Source organism: Panthera uncia, chromosome X (assembly GCF_023721935.1).
Source record: "Panthera uncia isolate 11264 chromosome X, Puncia_PCG_1.0, whole genome shotgun sequence".
Lineage (NCBI taxonomy): Eukaryota > Metazoa > Chordata > Mammalia > Carnivora > Felidae > Panthera > Panthera uncia.
Genome location: NC_064817.1, coordinates 95,135,845 through 95,157,697, shown reverse-complemented (window position 1 = coordinate 95,157,697; position 21,853 = coordinate 95,135,845).

The window sequence follows — 21,853 nt, the reverse complement described above, 5'->3', positions numbered from 1 at the left end:
TGATAACAGTAATTTGAATTCAGGACAAAAAATGCAATAAGCCTACTGTGCACAAGCAAACAAGCAAGTGAAGAATTGGGCTCTCTAAACACTCAAGAGAAGATCAGGTGGGGGGGAGGAGTATGTGTCTCCTCTCCCTACCTAACTGTACTACCGTTAGAAATACACTGAACCAGGGGTGCCTGGGTGGCTCAGTCAGTTAAGCGTCCGACTTTGGCTCAGGTCATGATCTCACTGCTCGTGATTTCGAGCCCTGCATCAGGCTCTGTGCTGACAGCTCGCAGCCTGGAGCCTACAGCCTACTTTGGATTCTGTGTGTCCCTTGCTCCCTGCCCCTCCCCCCACCTCTCAAAAATAAATAAACCCTAAAAAAAAGGAATATGCCGAACCAATCTTTATGGTCCTTTTTCTCTTCTACTTTTTGCTGCCAATAGAAAGCATTTATATTCACAAACTTTTCTATGGCTTTCATTTCCTTTAAAATGTCTACATTTTATTCATATAGCTACCAAATTCCAAGGGATCAGAGATAGGACCATGCTTCCTTTGGATACAGTCAGCTCTGAACAGAACCTGGACAAAGGTAATGTGTATCTTCATGGTCTCCGTCAGCAATTGTCTCAGGAGCCCACAGTTTTCCTGCATCCACAGTCACCCAGATCTGCTACTAGAGCATGGAAAACCCTTCCCTGTCCTTACCGAAACATCACTCAGGCTCCTACTTATCACTTTCCAAAGTCATAACCAAAACACCTAAGTCATTTGTGCCAAATGATTGTCATAAGAGAGTGAATGTGACACATACCCTGTGGGTACAGGTATTTTTCACAAGGGTTTATTTCTGGTACACATTGCACCTTGAGCACAACAAAAGACCTCTAATAATAAGGAATTAAGCTGCTTGTAGCAGGTCAGTGGGAAGAAGACTTTGGATCACATCTTCAACCAATTCTGAACTCCTTGCCACTTGCCCTTTGTGTTATGGCCCTGACATTTAAGCACTGGCTTTCCCCTAAAAACTTTGGTTTTGCCCATTCCTCTGATACTAGCTGTTCCCAGGTGCCTTCTCCAGCATTGGTCCCTCAAAATTCACACTTCAACCCCAACACCTGGTCGTGTGGCCCTACCCTACCCACCACAAGGTGGGAATCAGACAGAAACAAAAAAATGAAGATAGAAGAAACAGTTCTCTTTCTGAGGAAAATAGTTTAGAGGGACGAAATAGAGGCATTCTCATTTAAAGACTTCATGTGAGTAGTTCCATTGGAACTAGCAATTTCAGAAGGCTTTATGTAGGAAGAAACATTTACTGTATCTTTAACAGCAATGGGGAGTTTGTGAATCAGGGAAGAGAAGGATATTTCAGACAATGAATATGAAAAAGCCTGGTGTGTTGAGGAAAAAGCAAGACATTTGATGATACTGGGAGATGCCTGACACTTAGTAAGAACTCAATAAATTTTTGTGTATTATTGTGGTAAAATATACATAACATAAATTTTATCATTTTAACCATGGTGAAGTGGAAAGTTAAGTGGCATGAAGGACATTCCCATTATTGTGCAATGACCAATATCAACAGATTCTTGTGAAAGAATGAATGAATATAATGAGACTCTACAGGACTTTGTAAGCCATGTTAAGGAGTATGACCTATATTCTATACGCAATCGGAAAACATTGATGGGGTTCAGGGCAAGCAGCCCCAGAATATGCTACTTTGGCATGTGAGTTATTTCAAGATAAAGACAATCCAAGACTCAAGCAGAGCTTTTTCCCTTCCCTTTAACAGCCTAAAAAAAGTTAGAGAGTGCTGTTACCAAAAACGAATTTTTTCTTTTTTATTTCATCAGAAGGACTCTTCCAAAAGAAATGACAAAACTTGGTTTACCAAACATTTGATCTTCCCATCTTCTCCTATGTTGTCTTCCTCCTCTCTCCCTCCCCTCCTTCAACCCTTGAAACCTAACCTCCTATCTCCTACCCCTTAAACCTCAGGACTTCATATGTGCCTCAACAGCCTGTCAGTGGGTTTCATATCTTTGAGGCCCACATACATCCAAAACTAATTTTGTTTTTCTCTTAATCTGTCCTGTTACTTTGATTATTACACACCAGCCAAAGAACCAAAAGGGGTAGCAGGAAACATTAGCATCTCCAACAATATTTAAAGATCATGGGCCTAAAAGAAAAAGAAGGAATCAAAAGTTATTTGGGAGATAAAATTTATAATAATTCTCAACCCTGATTATACATTAAGATATTTAAAAATCACAATCTTTGTTGTCTTATTTTTTTTAATTGCCACAGCCACCCCAACCTTTAGCAATCAATACCTCCAGCAGTCAGCATCCATCAACATCAAGGAAAGACCCTCTACTAGCAACAAGATTACAATTCACTGAAAGCTCAGATGGTGGTTAATTTTTAGCAATTAAGCTTTTTTTAGTTGAGGTATGCACTTTTTTTTAGATATAATGCTACTGCACACATAATAGACAACAATATAATATAAAACTACCTTTTATATGCACTAGGAAACCAAAAAGTTCACTTGACTCACTTTCTTGGGAAATTCACCTTATTGCCGTGGTATGGAACCAATCCTACAAAATTTCGGAGGTATGCCCATATTATGAAACGCCAAGACTGAATGCTCATCTGATTTCTTCAGTGGTATGCAGTGATGGTATATTTACTAGAACTTTCTGCCTTCAAAGAGCAGTTCACAATTCTCTGGGGGTTCAATCTCAAATTGCTTCACAAGAGATTTAACAGCAAGGCTTCAGACAAACTTGCTGCTTGAAGCCTACTTCAGTATGTGTATGCTGTAATCAATCAAATTGACTGACAAAGGTATTTGTAATCAGTTTACCTATAAAAATTCAATAGTTCTTCAGTCTTGGATATTCCTGTTGTACTTCTGACTTGCTTCAAAAAAAAAAGGGTGGAATGTTTATTAATTAAGTAATTTCCCTTTCCAAGCACAAAACTGACAACTTTGATTTTGTCACAGGAGAGTTAGAGTCTCCTCTTAATAAGTAAATGTGAGGTCCACGGAAATTGATCAATGTGATATTAACAAAATGACTTCCAGAGAAAGACAAATATCATATGACTTCACTCATATGAGGACTTTAAGACACAGAACAGAGAAACACAAGGGAAGGGAAGCAAAAATAATATAAAAACAGGGGGACAAAACATAAGACACTCATAAATATGGAGAACAAACAGAGGGTTACTGGAGGGGGTGTGGGAGGGGGGATGGGCTAAATGGGTAAGGGGCATTAAGGAATCTACTCCTGAAATCATTGTAGCACTATATGCTAACTAACTTGAATGTAAATTAAAAAAATAAAAATAAATGACTTCTACAAGTCTGAAACGAGTAAACACTATGAGCTAAGCTTCAAGCCAGATTTCAGAGCACTCGTTCTCAACTGTGACTACACATTGGAATCACCAGGAAAGTTTTATACATGACTAATCCCTGCATCCCACCCCTAGAAATTCTGAAATAATGTGTTAGGTGAGGGCACAGAGATTTTTATAAACCCCCAAGACCATTCTAACATATAGCCAAGGTTGAAACCACTTTATAATAGAATTTTTAAAAATGATACATAGGTATGAGTGCCTGGGTGGTTCAGTCAGTTGAGCGTCCAACTTTGGCTCAGGTCACGATCTCGTGGTTTGTGAGTTCGAGCCCTGCATAGGGCTCTGTGCTGACAGCTCAGAGCCTGGAGCCTGCTTCAGATTCTGTGTCTCCCTCTCTCTCTGCCCCTCCTCTGCTCATTCTCTCTCTCTCTCTCTCAAAAATAAATGTTCAAAAAAAAAATTTTAATGATACATAGGTAACTGTGGAGAGCAATACAAAGTCATTTATAAAAAAAATCTATTTGAAGACGAAAAGATACCAAAATCTAGAGTCCTGAAAAGCATTACTTAGATTCTTAAATAGGGCAGACAAATGATGGAAGCAGTTTTAGGAAAGGTAGTCTAATACTGCTACTCAAGATGAACTGAAAAGGAGAATGAATCAAAGTATAGAGAAAAGTGGGGAAACTACTAAAGGGGAAAAAAGCTAAATCATTATCCCATTATTTATACAATTATACAATGAATTTGAATCCTCTTGGGCATAGTATTGGAAACTGTAGCATATTCCCAATCTATGTTTCTAATCTTATCTCTTACCCTACCTCCTTAGGCAAGCTAGAGTCTACCCCAGTATTCCTCAAAAGGGAGCTGGAATGCTAATAGGTATTCTGTATAGAAAAAGGTCCCATGATCAAAAAAGTTCAGGAAAGCTGATTTTTAAAAAGTTTAAAAAGGCTTTTTTTTTAACAGCAAGATTCCTCAGAAACTTTAATAACTCCTTCTTTTAGAGAACCAATGCTTTATAATACAAATTTTCTTTTTTTTTTTAATGTTTATTTATGAGAGAAAGAGACAGAGAGAAAGAGAGAGAGCATAAGCCAGGGAGAAGTAGAGAGAGAGGGAGACAGAGAATCTCAATGCAGGGCTTGAACTCATGAACCTTGAGATCATGACCTGAGCCTGAAATCAAGAGTCAGATGCTTAACTGACTGAGCCAACCAGGTGCCCCAATACATCCAGATTTTCTGACTGGACCACATTTCTAGGATGTTTCTTTCCTCACCATTACTCTCCAATTCTACTTTGTTTATAAATAAAAGCTAAAGAATAACAACCTTATGGTCCATGCTGCTTCATTTTCTTTTATTTCAATGGGCAACATAAACCTTCAGAGACCATGTGAAATAATGAGGGAGACCTGTATGCTCTTAAGATATTATGTATTTTCTGTTCTAATACCTATTAATGTATCATGAAATAGCAATGAAAACCATCTCCATATGACTCCTCCTAAAACACACACATCTCATTATCTGGTTTTCAAAGGACAAATTAAATCAGGCATTACTCGGAAACTGAAGTAAAACAGTGCCATGGAAATATACGTAATACTTTAAAACCAGACCCTATCTTGTCTTCTTTGAAGAGGTTACAACTGCCCAACAGTTAAAGGGATATATCCATTTGTAGCTCTAAATATTCCATGAGAAGCTAGGTCCTGTCAGCAATCTGGTTCTAAAACATGATTTTCAGAATTCTGTCATTTGCCTAAAAACTTACTTTCTAATGGAGTTGGCACTCAAAGTTTTGCCCCGGGGACGATTTTGTTTTTTAAATGTTGAGGCAGAAATCACCAAATTGAGCCACGTAACTGATGTCTCCCCTGGCAGCAGCTTCAGAGAGGTGAGGTAAGGTGAGTGTTGTCAAAGGCAAGATCTGATCTGCACTCTCTTGTAAGAGGCACAAGGGGACAATATAATGCCTCTCCTTAAGTGAGTGAATTCAAATGGAAAGATTTGCTAGAGACTCCAGGGGCTTGCTTGTGTTGGGATTCCTCAGAATATTCATGTGTATTACAAGACCAGCTACTCTTTTATCACTTCTGCCTAGAATCACCCATTCCTACGTAGATTTGTCTATCCATCTACACATAATCGTTAGGTGCCTAGTAAGTGCCAAGCACTAGGCATAGGAACCAGAAGACAGGGTTTTAGCCATGGTTCTGCCTCTATTTAGCCGTTTAACTTCAAACAAGCGCCTTTCCCATCTGAGGCCTCAGTTTCTCTGGCTCTCAAAGCAATTATCACTCCTACCCGATTTGTGACATGGGAGTGTTATAGGGAACAAGGGAGTTAATAGAGATGAAGGCCTTTTGGAAATGTACCAGAAACTTTTGTGCACCAAGTTCAAATTAATCCTACCCATAGACTGTAAGTTGCAAGGATCAGCAACCCACTAAGAGTAGATTTATTTTTTAAAAAAGAATAGGAGATTTATTTTATGACTCTAGGAAATTCTCATAAAATCCTATTGCAAGAAGTATTAGACCTGATACGAACCAGAATGTCAAAAGACAGCCAGCTACTGTCTCCCTTTCTGTCCTCTCTGTACCAGGTGGTCTGTCATCTCCATTTCTCTGTATGTCTAACTTATTAGATTCCTGCTAACCAATTTCTCCATGTTCATGACTCAACACACTGACTTACTCTTTGTAATCCCAAATCCACGGTTGCTGGAGAATCTGATGTTCATCCAAAAATTGTCAGTCACAGCAAGGAGGTTTGGATTGGGTGAGAGTAAGGCAGAGTGTTCCTTCTCAGTAATCAAGCTCACTGAGATGATAACGGGGATGGTGAAGAAAACGGTTGGCACTTTAATGCAGAAGTGTGATGAGCATAAAATTACATAAATAACCTATCACCTCATTAGAGTCTCATTAAAAAGAGAATTAGTCTTCCCAAAATCTCAAATGAGGTTGTCTACTTGTAATAAGCAGAGAGAAGACTCTGCATCTTAGGCAGAGGACAGGCATGGTCCCTTACCTATATAGAACTAGTGCTCAAGGGAAGAGGTTAAACATTATCAATGCCTTGTATTTCCCTCATTTTCACAATTCATGGTGGAAGAGGGAAAAAAAGAGCCTGTATGATCCATTTACCTTACCTGTTTCCATTTGCTAATGAAAAACCAATAAAGTTACTTGTAGGGTAGAAAATGTTTTCTCTACCATTTGAGAGTCTTCTGACAGGTCTAAGAATTAAATTGACAGGAGATAAATTAACAGGAGAAAATAAAAATAAATTACATATGTACAGTGAATCCACCTAAACATGAGAGATTTTAAAGACAGGCAGAATGAGGTATATGTCATCCTAAACTAAGGAAACAGGGTAGGGGTCTGGGACTTCAAAGGGAAAGTAAAAGTAATTAATAGGAAGATGAAAAGGAGCAAATGTTTGGTAAACATATATTTGTTGGGCCACAGAGATACAGGGAGACATAGAGAGGAATTTTAGCCAACAGACTTATCTAAGGCTAAGTTACTCCCCGTCTACTACCCCAAATTCATATTCATATCATCATAGCTCTTTCTAGAGCTAGTCCTTCATGAAAATTCTTTTAAGCAGATAGGAGGAAGGTCAAAATTTCTTTCAGAGTCCTTTTGCCTTTGATTGTTTGCAGCTAGAAATAATCTGCATGTAAATCTTGGGGTGATTAGTTCTGAACCCCTACATTACTAACGATGATGCTTTCAGATGTTTGTAAAAATTAACTTAATTTGGGAATTTATGCTTTTTAAACTCAGTGTGTTAAATGAATAAAACATTTTGACTTGATTCTTAATGTGACATGTTTAAGTCTTAAATGTTTATCTGTGAATAAGTAAGTGAGTAAATTTGCCAAAGAACCAGTCAGTTTGAAAATGGGTCAGCCTGCTCAGGCTGAGCTTTGCTAAGCACATATTACCACCTCCTTTCCTAGATCAACCAAGACAATCACCAGTTTCACCACCTTGGTCAAAATCAGTATGATATGAGTGAATCTAAGATCCCAGTAAATCTTTCCAGCAGAGAGATTTGATGGTTCTACTAAACACAGGAATTTAGAGTGATATGTCTCCATAATTCAAAATTAATCATCTTATTGTATAGGTAATGGGTGGAAAGGTAAAAAGTGCACCCCAACCTTATAAATGATGTGCAACGGGCAAAGGGCGTGACTTCTCTGTCACTGATTAGCCTTGAGCAAGCTGCAGAAGGGCCATAGAGCAGCTCTGCAGTTTATACGGTGAGAAGACTCCTCACTTAGGTGAGCCCAACTTCTCTGTAATCAGAAAGTTTATCTATCCACTCCATGAACATGAAATTCAATAGATAAGGTATGGGACAAATTCTGAGAACAGACAAGAAATAGCCACATAGCTATAAGGTGGCATTTGAGTCACATTTCATTTACTATGTATCTATTCACTGAATTGAGATTACCCAAATTTTAAAAGATCAGCCCATGTGAAAAGATTACACAGGAGTCCAAGAGAGAAACAGCTTAATAATCTATTCCTATTTTCTTCTTTCCCCTATCTCACTTGCCAGGACACCCACAAAATATGAATCTCCCAAGAGATCAAGACTATAATAAAACGAGCCCTTCTTTTGAAAACTTCCCCCATTTACCTACCAATTTCCCTTTCTTTCATGTCATAGCTCCTTTCAAATCATAGAGGAATGAGTTGGGTGCCCTTGTTATGATGAAATAGAGTGCTTTCTCCCATGTGAAACACTGTTGTACATTCAAAAGACACTTATCGAACAGAGTGTATGTCATGCACTATAAGCTAGACATGGAAATCAGACTTTTTTTCCAGAAAAAAACCCTCACAGGTTGTGTATTTACATCCACCATACAAGAAAAGAAACCCAGTCTACTGTATGAATTGGGGGTGGGGGAAGATGGTGAGGAAAGCAATGACTCATGAAACGCAATTTTTTAAAAAAATGTGTTACTTTAGAGAGAGAGAGAGTATGTGCAAGCAGGGGAGAGGAGCAGAGGGAGAGAGAAAGAGAATCTCAAGCAGACTCCACGCTCAGTGCATAGGGCTCCATCCCATGACAGTGGGATCATGACTGAGCCAAAATCAAGAGTCAGACAATGAATTGAGCCACCCGAGAGCCCCGAAATGAATTCTAAAGGCAAAAAACATTAGCTAGACCAACAATAACCATTGTCACATACAAACATGTTTACATACCTGTAGAAAATACTATGTAGGAAAGTAATTCTCAACTTGTTTGTATGTTTCAGAATGACCTAAGAATTTTATTAGCATGTAGATTCTCAGGTCCCAACCTGCTAAGTCGCTAACTTAGAAAATCTTTGGTAGGTCTAGGTAATGCATATATTTTTGTCACCCCCTCCCAAGCACTATGAATGGCTCTGATGCCTTCTGTTAAGCTACAGCTGCCAGTAACCCATTGTTAAAAACACATAATATAAACATATTGACCCATGAGCTCCTAGTGGCTCCATTAACAGAGGTAGACTTATTAAGTAAGTTAACTCCTGCGTAGAATTTCACTTAGGATGGAGGGAAGAAGATGACTGGACCTTGAGGTAATACTAGGGTAGAAGAAGAGCAACAGGGGGACCTTAGTCAATCCAGGGGTAGCCTGAGGCAATTGTGTACAGGATGAGGGCATTTATGATGATGCCAGATAAAAAAAGGAGAGACATGAGAGCAAGTGGTGGATAGTAGAAATTCGATTTGACTTCCTTTGCATCCAGCATGCCCCATAAGAGAAAAAATAAGTGTCCCAGGAATATGACCAAACAGTCAACAAATCATCCTTGCCACCATCTCTGCTGCTATCTCTCTTGGTCACCTGCTAAGTACTGAGGGTAGCAATGTCGCTAGACAAAAGATATGGAAGACAATCATGGCACCATCAGAATCATTTCCATGAATGTTCCCAATAAAATGGTGCCACAGAAAGAGCCACCGACCAGGTCAGTGGACCTATGTTCCAGAACAAGCTCACCACTAATTTTACTTCACCTTTTTGAGGCTCATTTGTAGCTCCTTCAGCTAGAATCCATTTACTCAGTCCTAACAGGCAGGGCAACTGAGGAAGCCAAGGGCTGAAGCAAGGAAGAAGACGGCTAAGGAGACGGGAGCCAAATCATTTAAGAACAGAAGAGCTCTCTTTGCCATTCAGCCAGAGGACTGACTTCCGTTTCAAAATTAAAAATGGAAAAGAAAAAAAGGAAAAAAAGACACACAGGCAGATTATTTACTGCTGCATGTAACACAAGAAGTGCAGCCAAATTCATCAACGTCCGGCATTTAGAGAGAAGTACACAAAAACCACATCGCCAATAAAGCTTTGTACAGAAGCCTGCAAAAGCAAAAATGCAAACTAAAGAAAAACCGGAGAGGCAGAGCTGCCCCTGAGGGGGAAGTTCCAGGCCTAGATCTGTGCCCAAATGGAAGGAAAAGGTGCAGATTCTGGCCATATGGAGAGTCACACTCTGGGCAAAAGCCTGAAATTGCTAATTAAATAATGTGTGTCCTTTAGCAACCCAGTTGCTCCTATTACTGAATCGCTGTAGTTCCTCCGGGCTGCTATGCCCTGCCCAAGTATTCATTGTCCTCCCGCTCCCAGTCCCATTGCTTCCCAAGAAGCCCTCTGGCTTCAACACCTGCTCTTTTGTAGGTGACTGCAGATCAGAATCAGATGAACAGGGGCTCCTGGGTGGCTCAGTTGGTTAAGCATTGGACTTCCGCTCAGATCATGATCTCACTGTTCATGGGTTCAAGCCCTATGTCAGGCTCTGTGCTGACAGCTTGGAGCCTGGAGCCTGCCTGAGATTCTGTATCTCTCTCTCTCTCTCTCTCTCTCTCTCTCTCTCTCTCTCTCTCAAAAATAAATAAAGACATTTTAAAAAATTTTTTACAAAGAATCAGATAAACAGACATCTCTAACCAGTGAAAATGCACATGTTTTGAAAACACCTTCAAAAAATAGTTCTAACAGGCAGAAATGTCATGCTCTGCAAGCATTTGGTGGAGGACAGGGTTGATGCAAGGCATGACTGCAAAGTAGAGGAAAGTTCTACTGTCTCAGTCTCCCCCTTCTGTACTTTCATCCTTGCCCACTCTCTACAATTAATCGTGCCTCTCAACAAGGAACCAGTCTCTTCATTCTCTCCCCTCCTTTCATTAAAACTTGCTCCCATGAAAGAAACTGCATTGTCATTAATACCTCCATTAGGGTAGGAAACCATTTTCTTTTTGCAATGGGGAGTGAATTTAAAGCCCTCTTTTTCCTTGAGAAACGACAGAATTTGTCATCTCCTATTGAAGAAATTTCTGGATTTAGTGAGCAATTGGGGAAGGAGGGGGGCATAATTTGAAACCTCCTCAGGAACCCTGAGGTCAGAGACTCAATCTCAAACTAGGACTAATTCCGAGTACAGACCTGGAATGTCAAATTTATCTTGGTATTACTCATGGATGTTGGATTCAATAACATCACTGAACTCTAAATCACTTATCAAATTTTTTATTTCCATGTAATTTCTAAGCACAAATAGAACTGGTCTATGAAATAACGACCCTTAAAGCTGCTACTTACATGCAAAGCACTATGAAGTGGTAGAACAGAGGAAATGTTTTTCCAGAGTGATCCTTGATTATATCAAGGCCTTCTCAAAAAAGAATTTCATGATATCCTTATGGACAATATGAAGAAATGCAGAATGTCTAGATAATAAAGTGGCATACAACCTTAACTGATTGATGCTGAATACTGTTTCAATGTCAACCTGGGAGGAGGTCTATAATAACATATAAGGCCCTTGTCCTTCACCTAATCCTGTACAACATGGTAATCAGTAACTTGAATGAAGATATAGACAGCCTGTTGGTCAAAATTCCAAGTGACAATTACTTTGAAAGAATACCAAATACATGGGTTGACAAAATCAAAATATAAGAAATTGTAAGAGAATAGAAATAAAGTAGCACACCTGTATTCCTACAACCAAATGTATAGGCACAAAAGAGATGTGACACTAAAAATGTCTTACAATTTTCTATTAGCAACAAATTCAATTGAGTCAATAATATGCTGTGGCTCCTCAAAACTGCCAATATCACTACTTAAGAGAAATGTAATTATCAATCATTACAAAGCCAATAAATAGGGTGCATTAGGCAACGGATCCAAAAAATAGAGTGGTTCTTCTTCATAAGATTCTGTGTTTAATTATGATTATTCTCATCTAGAGGCAGTATTGCAAGAGAATTCTACAGTGTGCAAGAGATTTTGATAGGTATGCAGAATTTTCTTGTCTAAAATGTAAATAGCGGGGCGCCTGGGTGGCTCAGTCGGTTAGGCATCCGGCTTCGGCTCAGGTCATGATCTCGCGGTCCGTGAGTTCAAGCCCCGCATCGGGCTCTGTGCTGACAGCTCAGAGCCTGGAGCCTGTTTCAGATTCTGTGTCTCCCTCTCTCTCTGACCCTCCCTCGTTCATGCTCTGTCTCTCCCTGTCTCAAAAATAAATAAACATTAAAAAAAAATTTTTTTAAATAAAGCCACTTTAACAAAAAAATAAAAATAAAATGTAAATAGCATAAATCTGCAATGAAAACCATTTATTAAACTAACAACAGAAACTAGGATTGGGAAGAATCAAGGAACCATGTCACAAGAAGCACAGTTGAAATGACTTAGAATATCTAACCTACAGGAAAAAAGGGGGCTCAGTAATAATAACTCTTTTGTATATGAAATTGTGGCTAACTTAATTGTGTAAGGCCTCATAATTAACTGAGAGAGAGACTGGCCAGGAACTCAATAGCTGGAAGCAGATTATTTGAGTGGTGGGTGGGAGGGAACGTAGCATTTGGAACATGCCAATTAGGGCTGTGAGGTCTTACTGCCAGCTTGTATTGTGTAACAAAATAGCAGGGCTATCATAAAGATTAAAGAAAATAATGAAAATGATGGCTCCATTCCATGTCTATATCATGATAGTTCAATAAATACTAGCTGCCAGTATTTTGAAGCAGCTGTAGATTCAGATTTTAACTGTTATCCAAGAAGCAGTGTGCAAGGTGGTTTAGCAATGTGGATTCTGAAACCAGACAGCCTGTGCTTAAACAGTGGTTCTATTATATTCTAGCTATGATCCCCGACAAGTCATAGGACAAGTCTGTGCTTTGATTTCTACACCTTTCAAGCAGTAATAATAATAGTACTTCCATCGAGCTGTTGTGATGAGTAAATAATTATGTAAATCATACTTCTCCAAGTGCATGTCACACAGGGAATGTTACATAAGTACTTCCAGCAACTTTCACTGTGACTGACCTTTGTAACCTTGAACAAGTTACTTAGAATGGCTTCAAGTTCCTTGTCTATAGAAGGATTTTTGTGAGGATTTTTGTGAGGATTAAGGAAAGTACTACATATAAAGCTTCTAGTATTACACCTGCTGGGCATAAAACAAGTATGTGAAATATTAACTATCATCATTATCAGTGATAAAAGGCACCAGGTGCACCAAGCTAATCAATCCTTCTACCGTTCTAATAAGCAGATAGTTAACATATGATATCACTTTTCCTGATATTATTTGTAAACAAGAAGAATCTCTGGGGGTGCCTGGGTGGCTCAGTGGGTTAGACATCCGACTGCAACTTAGGTCATGATCTCACTGTTAGTGGGTTCAAGCCCCCCGTCAGGCTCTGTGCTGACAGCGCAGAGCCTAGAACCTGCTTTGGATTCTGCGTCTCCCTCTGTCTCTGCCCCTCCCCTGCTCGTGCTCTAAATAAACATTAAAAAAAAAAAAAAGAATCTCTGGAAGTAAGGCTCAGGCCTCACTAGTTTTCAAAATTTTCCAAACTGATTCTAATATGCAGCCAAGGTTGAAGACCACTGTGTCAGGCACTGTCTTTCCCCAACCTCCATCAAATCACACAGAGAGGCAAGACAAGAGAGATGACCAGCTCATCTTGTTCCAGAAGGAGAACGCTGGGTAACATAGGAAAAATGAAAACACCTGAACAACAAGCTTTTCAAGATGAATCTCTTTTCCTCTGATCTGAGAATCATTCCAGTCGAATTTTCAGAAATTTGGTAGACAGTACAGTCAAAGCAGCAGTCATGAACATAAGACAACTTTAGAAGTTCATGTCTGTGTTTAATTTTAAGCTGCACGAATTTTGCCTTCTACTTCATACTGTACCTGTATTTTGACTTTAAGTTGCATTGGCCACAGAGTGAAACTGCCTTTCCAAGAAGAGGCATCATGTGCATCCCACGGAGCCTCAACAGTTTGGCACGATACCACCTATTTGAGGCAGGCAGCTTTCCAAGGTATGCCCCCACAGTCACTGCTTCCTGGTATTACTGCCCTTTTAAAATTCTCCTCCCCAAGGAACCACCTTTTAATGAACAGAAAATACCAAAGGTGATGGAGTGTCACCTCCATGATCAGGTTACAAAAGACTACGGTTGTGATCTTTGCTAGTCATGTTAGGAGCTGCCCTACGGAGAAGCGATGAGTCAAGGAACTAAGAGACACCTCCAGCCAATAGTCAGCAAGGAACTGAGGCCTGCTAACAGTCCTGTGATCTTGGCAGCAGACCTTCCCCCACACAGAGCCTGAGTAAAGGATCTAGTTAAGCTGTGAGCAGATTCTTGACCCACAGAAATAGTGACAAAATAAATGTGTGTTGTTTTAAGCCCCTAAGTTTCAGGATAATTTGTTAACAACAATAGATGATTAAGACAAAATTATACTTGCACCATATTTATATTTCAATTTAAGGCTGTTGCTGCTACTCTCACTAGAGCTACTACAAATTGCTATCATTTAGGGAGCCATTCAATTTTTGATGCATTTTGCTAAGCACTTAACACACAAGGTCTTCAAAAAAATGTTTTTTAATGTTTATTTATTTTTGAAAGAGAGAGAGAGTGTGAGTGGAGGTGGGACAGAGAGAGAGGGAGACACAGAATCCTAAGCAGGCTCCAGGCTCTGAGCTGTCAGCACAGAGCCGAATACAGGGCTCAAACTCATGAACTGTGAGATCATGACCTGAGCCAAAGTCAGATGCTTAACCAACTGAGCCAAGGCACCCCACACATGAGGTCTTTTTAAATCTTTCTGGAAATCATATAAGGTAGGTACTGTTACTATCACATACATTCCAACATTTCACAGCTCAAGAAACATAGGCACTAAAACTGAAAGCTTAGTAACTCGCACAAAATCCAAGAGCTAGGTAGTAGCAGAAGCATTATTTTGACTCAAGCAGTCTGGATCCAAAGCTTCTGATATGCATTGAGATAGACTAAGGTTTGAGTTTCAATCTCAGTTCTGCCATTTACTCTTTCTGTGTCCTTGGGGAACTCCTCTCAATGCACTGAACCTCAGTTTCCTTACCTGCCCAACAAGGACACTTACATTGCCAACTCAGAGTTCTTACAAGGATCAAACAAAATTTGGTATCTAAAGCATCTGTGACTAAACCTCATTTGGTAATCTGTTGCCATTATTAAAGGCCCTGTACTAGTATATGTGGAGCCTGGGACAAGAGCACAAACTGAGACCCACATAGCAGATGTCTATATATTTTAAAAATAGAAATCACAATTTTAAAATAGTTAAATAAAATACGTTCTCTCCTCCTATCTTGAAAAATAGAATTTGTAACAACATTGCAGGGCAGGTTCAAATTTAGAATTCTCAGACTCCCCGGAGTTCTGCACCAGAATATAGGAGTATAGAGACCATTGGAGCCAAGTCCATGGCCTCCTGGCTCCTCTTCCCACTCCAGGATCTGTCCTACAGAATGAAGGGCCTCACTCACAAGCATGAAGACATCCCAGCCCACAAATCCGCACTCTCATTATATTAGGGTTGCCAGATGCAGCTATTAGAAATCCAGGCAGCATTTTATCCGGCAACACTAGACGATTCCCTTCCACACAGTTTCCCTCAAGCCAAGGGAAGCACACGGTGGTGGCACTAAGTCCTCTCATCGTGGAAAAGAGTGGCCAAAGGAGGGCCAGTGTAGGGCACTTTAGAGCACAGAGATCAAGGCAGTAGCACATCTTGACCAGGAATAAGACTGGACAGACCCCAAGTAATCAAATAAGCTTTACTTCTGGGTCAGCTTTCTAATCTCCATTTATGTCTTCTGCACTGCTTTAGCTCGCACAAGTGCACTCAGACAGCTTCTAACTTCCCAGTTCCCTACTTCCCAGTCTTAAGATTTAAGCCTTGCCCAGAAACACTAACATAAAGCCTGTCCGTAGAGTTATATTTATTTGTATAATCTATATAAGTCATAGCTGAAATCTTTCCTCCTCTCCCCACTCCCACTCACGAGTCCTCACCCTCTGAATTATTGCCCAACATTTCTAGACAGCAGTGAAGGGAGGGGAAAAACCAGACGTGTGTTTCTGTGTGCATCCAAAAAATAAAAAAAAGACTAGTAGTCCAGGTAAAGTCCTAAAACAAAATGATGGAATGGGCAAAGGCAGCCAAGCCATCATTAAATGCACCACATTAAGAAATGGGATTAATTTGGTTGAATAATCATCTTGTAAAGGCCTATGCATCAAAGACTCACCAAATGTAATAAAGCAAGGCACAAATAGAATGGACAACATTTTCACTCTATTGCTTTAAGTGTTATATTTATAATCTGTTCATCTATAGAAATGATTCTAAAGTTAAGGGAAGCCACACACCACATTTTCATATTCATAGCAAACCCAGAGATAAAGAAAAGTCAAGTCAAGGACATCGATCCTGGCACTGAAATTACATCCATCTCTCAGGAAGATGACACACAAGCCAGTCAAACAGACAGATTTGGTCAAAATGTGTCTCAAAGAGGTTGATGGAGGTTTGACATCATAGCATAGTTCTGGAAGACAGGAGTAATTTCCCAGGAAGACAGAAAATGACTTGAGGGTTTAGGGTGACTGTAACCTCAGGAGGCAGTAACAGTGGAATGTATCTGCCAAAAATGCTAATGCCATCTTAGGCTGTTTAATAAATATGAATAAAATAAAGTTTTATTCTTTATGAGGCTCTTATATGCCAAGTACTGAGCTAAGTGCTTTTTATATACATTATCTTGTTTAATCCACACAACAGCCAAGAAAATACTATTATTACTCCCATTTGACATAATTGGTTAATGGAAGACCAGAGAGGTTAAATACCTGGTTCAATATAACACAGTAAGAAATAAACGTACCATTTGAACCTAGATATCTCAACCATTGATGAGAGCACTCCTGATTCGGAACCCACACACCTAGAGGGAAGGTGGTGGCATGGCCAGGGGAAGAAAAGTAAGGCTGTGAGGGAACTCCAAACAATGCCCAGTGTAGTAAAAGTTCAAGAAGCTAAACATATTCCACACTAAAAGATAAATAAAATAAAATAAAATAAAATAAAATAAAATAAAAAGATTCAGGTAGATACAACATACATGAACTAAGAGATTGTGTGTCTCCCATATACCCCCAATTTGTACCACAATGCCTAAAATATAGGTTATCAGTAAATATTTATTAAATAAGTGGATGAGTGAATTAATGGAAGGAAAGATAAATGAATGACTTTAGTGCTGCCTTAAGAAGTATAAAGGCTAAGCATGTAGAAGAGATAGTACTCTAATATTCTATTTGGCTATAGAGGCAGAAGTTCTAGGGTGGTAGATACTAGCAATAAATAAGAAAGAGGTTTATAAAAAATATGGTCCAGCAGGGCATAGCTGTCTTGAAAAGTCACAAACATCTTCCTAGAGGAACTATTTTCTATTATTTATGATCAACAGATAAGACAGTGGTGTGTTTTTGTTTGCCTTTTGTTTGCCTTCTTCTGTAGAAGAACAGAAAGGTTTGCTGACTTGCTAAAGGTAATCAAGTTGACCATTTAGATTCAGGCCACCATTCTTACCTTTTGAGTTTAAACTACAACTTTGACTTTAAATTTGAAAAAGTGGATTTTTATATATGCAAAGTATATTTATATAGATTGAGTTTCTGAATGTGATTTGAATTTTACTATTCCAACTCTATCTTTAAGCCTCACTAACAAGGCCCTAGAATTGCTGACTAATAAACTGCTAAATAATACATATGAAAAACCAACAGATCAATGCTATTTGAGGAAGTTTGCTCACCCTAGTCAGTTGCTTGGAACTCAACACTCATGACCAGATTAAATTGACCACTGTCCAATTCACAAGAGTGTGTTTTACCAAAATGGAGAGATGTGGATAAGACTAAGAATTCTAATAGTTAAATTATACATAATGCTGTGGGACTATGGTCAGACATAGACAGTTGATCCTTAATATTAAAAACTTCCTGATTTCCACAAATGCATACTCCCTAAAATCTATTTGTAACCCCCAGATCAAAACTCATAGTGCTTTCATGGTAATTCACAGACACCTACATGTGCATAGCAGAGAAAAATTTGAGTCAGCCCATGAACGTTCCCAGTTGACATGGAACAAGTAAATACTCTCCTAACTTTCAGTTCTCCTACTGTAAAACAACAACAACAACAACAACTGGTCTTTCAGTCTTTTTAGTGCCACTGTTTTAACTTTTTGTGGGGTTTGGTGGGTTTTTTTTGGTAATTTCACTATTTTAAATGGTCTTCCAACATAGTGCTGAAGTGCTATCTGATGTTTCTAAGTACAAGAGGCAGTGATGTGCCTTACAGAGAAAATATGTGTGTTAGATAAGCTTCATTCAGGCTGAGTTATATATAGTGCTGTTAGCTATGAGTTTGATATCCATGAATAAGCAATATATATTAAATAAGGTGTCTTTAAACAAAAAACACATATAATGCAAGTTTATATCCTGATTGGTTAACAAATCAGCTCACAGAAACCTAATCTAACCAAATTTAGTGTTCTGAACACTGAAGTTAGGTATTAGAACATAACTATCAGAAATAACAAGACTCAACTGCATATTCTTCTAGAATCTCTTACTCCTATCTGACATGAAATGGGTTTGTGCTCAACACCTACCATTTCATCCTGGAGATGACTGCACATGCTTCCTGGAGATCATGTGCACACCTGGACAAGCATCTGGGCACGAAAGACCAGGAACAGAGCCAGTGAAACAGAGACTCCAAGGTCTCAAGCTCAGTGTCAAGATGTAGTATCTATAATTCTGAAAAGCTCTTGAAACTAGGAGACCAGGATATCCAAGCCCTTCCTCAGGCTTATCAGTCCCAGCCAAAAAGCTACCAATCGAGGTAAGGATGACCTACTTATGGCCTAGTTAAGATATATTTTCTTCTTAACAAATAAACGTTAAATTTTTTTTTTAAAGACATATTTTCTTCTTCCTGCCAAGGCTCATGCTGGAGAGTAGACTTCCTACTAAAAACCAAAACTTTTCAAAGATTTCTACTGTTATTGAGAAATAAGACATCCTGGTCAAGGACTGTGCAATGGGAAACAAGGTACAGACAATGTAGGATTTGGCCATATTCAGTTTGCCAGGATACATCATGGAATCACACTCTCAGCTTGACCAGACCAAGTGAGCTGAATGAGTGAGACAGGAGAGACACACTGGGTCTCAGAAGCTTCCCTCCCCAACACAAAAACCAGTCAGATCTAGGGGCTACAGAAGTGCTCCCCACTGATAAAGTCAGTAAAATATCCACCACATCCATGAAGAAAGAACTCTCTCCACCACAGCTGGGAAACAGAAGTCGACCCTACCTGGCAAAATGTCCAACTAAGAGCAATTAGCCCACCGAGCGCCCAGAAGGTTCGGATCACAGTATTTGCCACAAACACATGCCGCCCACTACCAAGAGAAGTTTCTAAAGAAATGAAGTGCTGTTTTTTTTTTTTTTTTTTTCCGCCGGGAAAAAGAGCACTTGACAAAAGGTACTAAAATACTCAGAATAAAATCTCAAGTTGAAGCTGTCAAAGACATCAGGATAAAGCACTGCAAATACATGCAGGAAATGTGCGGTTTTTCATCAAGCCAGACCACACTGCCACCTACTGAACAAGAATGCCCTTTTCCTTGGCCTTGTCTATCCTGAATGCTTTCTGAATATTCATTCTGGAAAATGTGGCCGTTCTCCCCCCACTTATCGGGGCAGTTTAGCAACAGGGTAGACAGCCCCCTCTGTGAGCCAGCAGCACCATCTTCTCCGGCGCCCACCCACAACAAGGAAACTTGAAGTAATTGGATGGCAATGCGGCACCATTAGACACTGACTCATTTGTTCCATGACAGAAGTTGGGGGAGGCAGAGTCCAAATGAATGTGAGGAGATGCACACCACACAGAAAACAACTGAATCACAAGGCAACCATGGGGAAGAAACTGCTGACAAGCGTTTGAAACAAGGCACCCATAACCGTGAATCACGCAGCCTAACAGCTGGGTACCAAATGATTTGTAAATCTAGAAGATTCAGAAATAACTCTGCAGGGACAATCCACATGAGATCCAATTCCTGGCCCACATCCCTTGGACTGAGGCCACTGAAAAGCACCAGTGGGGCTGGGATTAATTGCTTCCCACACCATTTATTGCCATCAAGGACCCAGAGTTAGTACCCCAGTTTCAAGCCTGAAATCCCAAATTACAGGAGGAGAGTCTAGGAGGAAACTGGATGCCCAGGCTGAGAGGTCACTATCGCCACTTGCCATGTAAGTCTATACTACATTAGTAAAGATCATTTCTCAAAACAGAAACTAGAGGCAAGGTGAATGAAAAATGAGAAAGAAATAAAAAGGCAAGAATAACTGTGATAACCCCTTTTACTGAATGTATATTGTGTGCCTGATACTTCTCCAGGCATTTTAACATGTCACTCTTTCTAATTCTCTCAACAGTACAACTGCTTTTACTGAAGAGGAAACTGAGATTCAAAACACTAAAGTACTTGCCCAAGATCATACAGATAATGAGACACAGAATCTGGACTGTAACAAATTATTATTAGAAACTGAGGAAGAAAAGGAAAGAAATAACTTAGACTGCTCCTTATTGTCAGATAAACAAGAAGTATCTTCCATGCCAAATTTAGGCAGAGAGGAATAGCCACTTGAAATATGATCAGTTTTGCGAGGAGTGGAATTGGTATTGATGTGTCCAGAAAAGACAAAGCCACACCCATGAGAAGTCATTTTCCTCTATTCCTGTCTAACTGAATGACCCCCATCGTCAGAGAGACAGTGAGCCTTTAGAATCATGAGAATCTGTGCATCAGGAGAGGGGTTAAGGCCTTATGCACCAAGATGAAAAATCCACAAGTCACTGACTACCGGCCAAATGAATCTATGATGTACCTTTAACTTCTCACTAGAAACAATACTTCTGGAAATGGAGAAACCAAGTTCAAATAGATGCCAAGAACCATCCTAAGAAGAGCCGACTTCTCACAAACATTCCCTAGTGCCAAGGACCAGCAAAGCATTTGAATTATGTCCAAGTACACATCAACCTAAGATGCTGCAGCCAGAAAGGAACTGAGACATCACCTAGTCTGATACTCTCATTTGACAAATGAAGGACAGGGGAGAAAATGAAATTCCCCATCCAACTTCCTCCCTCCATCATTCATTCAAGAGTTTCAAAGTTCTGTTTTACTAGTGCAGTAGCATTGAAGGGGATCAAATTTTACAACCCGAAGTTGTGCCTCTGTGGCATATTATTTTAAGCTGTTTATTTCTACAAAATAGCAGACACAGATGAAGCTCTGAAAACCTGAATAGAAGTTACCCTTTACTGAGGTACATTTACATTTATAAGAAAAATCTTCATTTATAAGAATGTTTACTTCCCTGTACCAGAATGAAAGGGATAATTCAATCTCTAGAAACTTATCAATGGAAAAGGAAAGGATTTAAACCTCCATAACAACCATATCCTCTTTTACTGTGCTTTGCCTGATAGACTCTCATAACTGGCTCCACTGGCCATCTACCCCCCAACATTCCCCATCATCCTTAGTTGAAAATGATATTGAAGGTGATGGATTCAACCATTTCAGAGAGTTACTAAGTTTTTCTGGATCTCTCCCAGGTATACAGGAGGTATACATGTTATTAAGCATTTATTGGTTTTTCTTGTAGTTATCTGTCTTATATCAATTTGGTTATCAGATGAGCCAAATAACCTCAAAGAGAAGAAGGGAAATTTTTCCACCCCTACATCATGTTCTGTGAAACATCAACAAAGTGGGAGACAATTTTTGCCCTGCAAGAGTTTCTGATAGAGATCTACTTGTAGGTCCTTTAAAATGGATCCTTATAAAACATCACAGTATTTTGTGGATCTTCCCATGATACCAATTATACATATAGTGTTCACTGATCATGAGAAAAAATGGACCAAAAGCTGGTATGTGAATGCAGTCATGCTCTTAAATACTTTTGTATT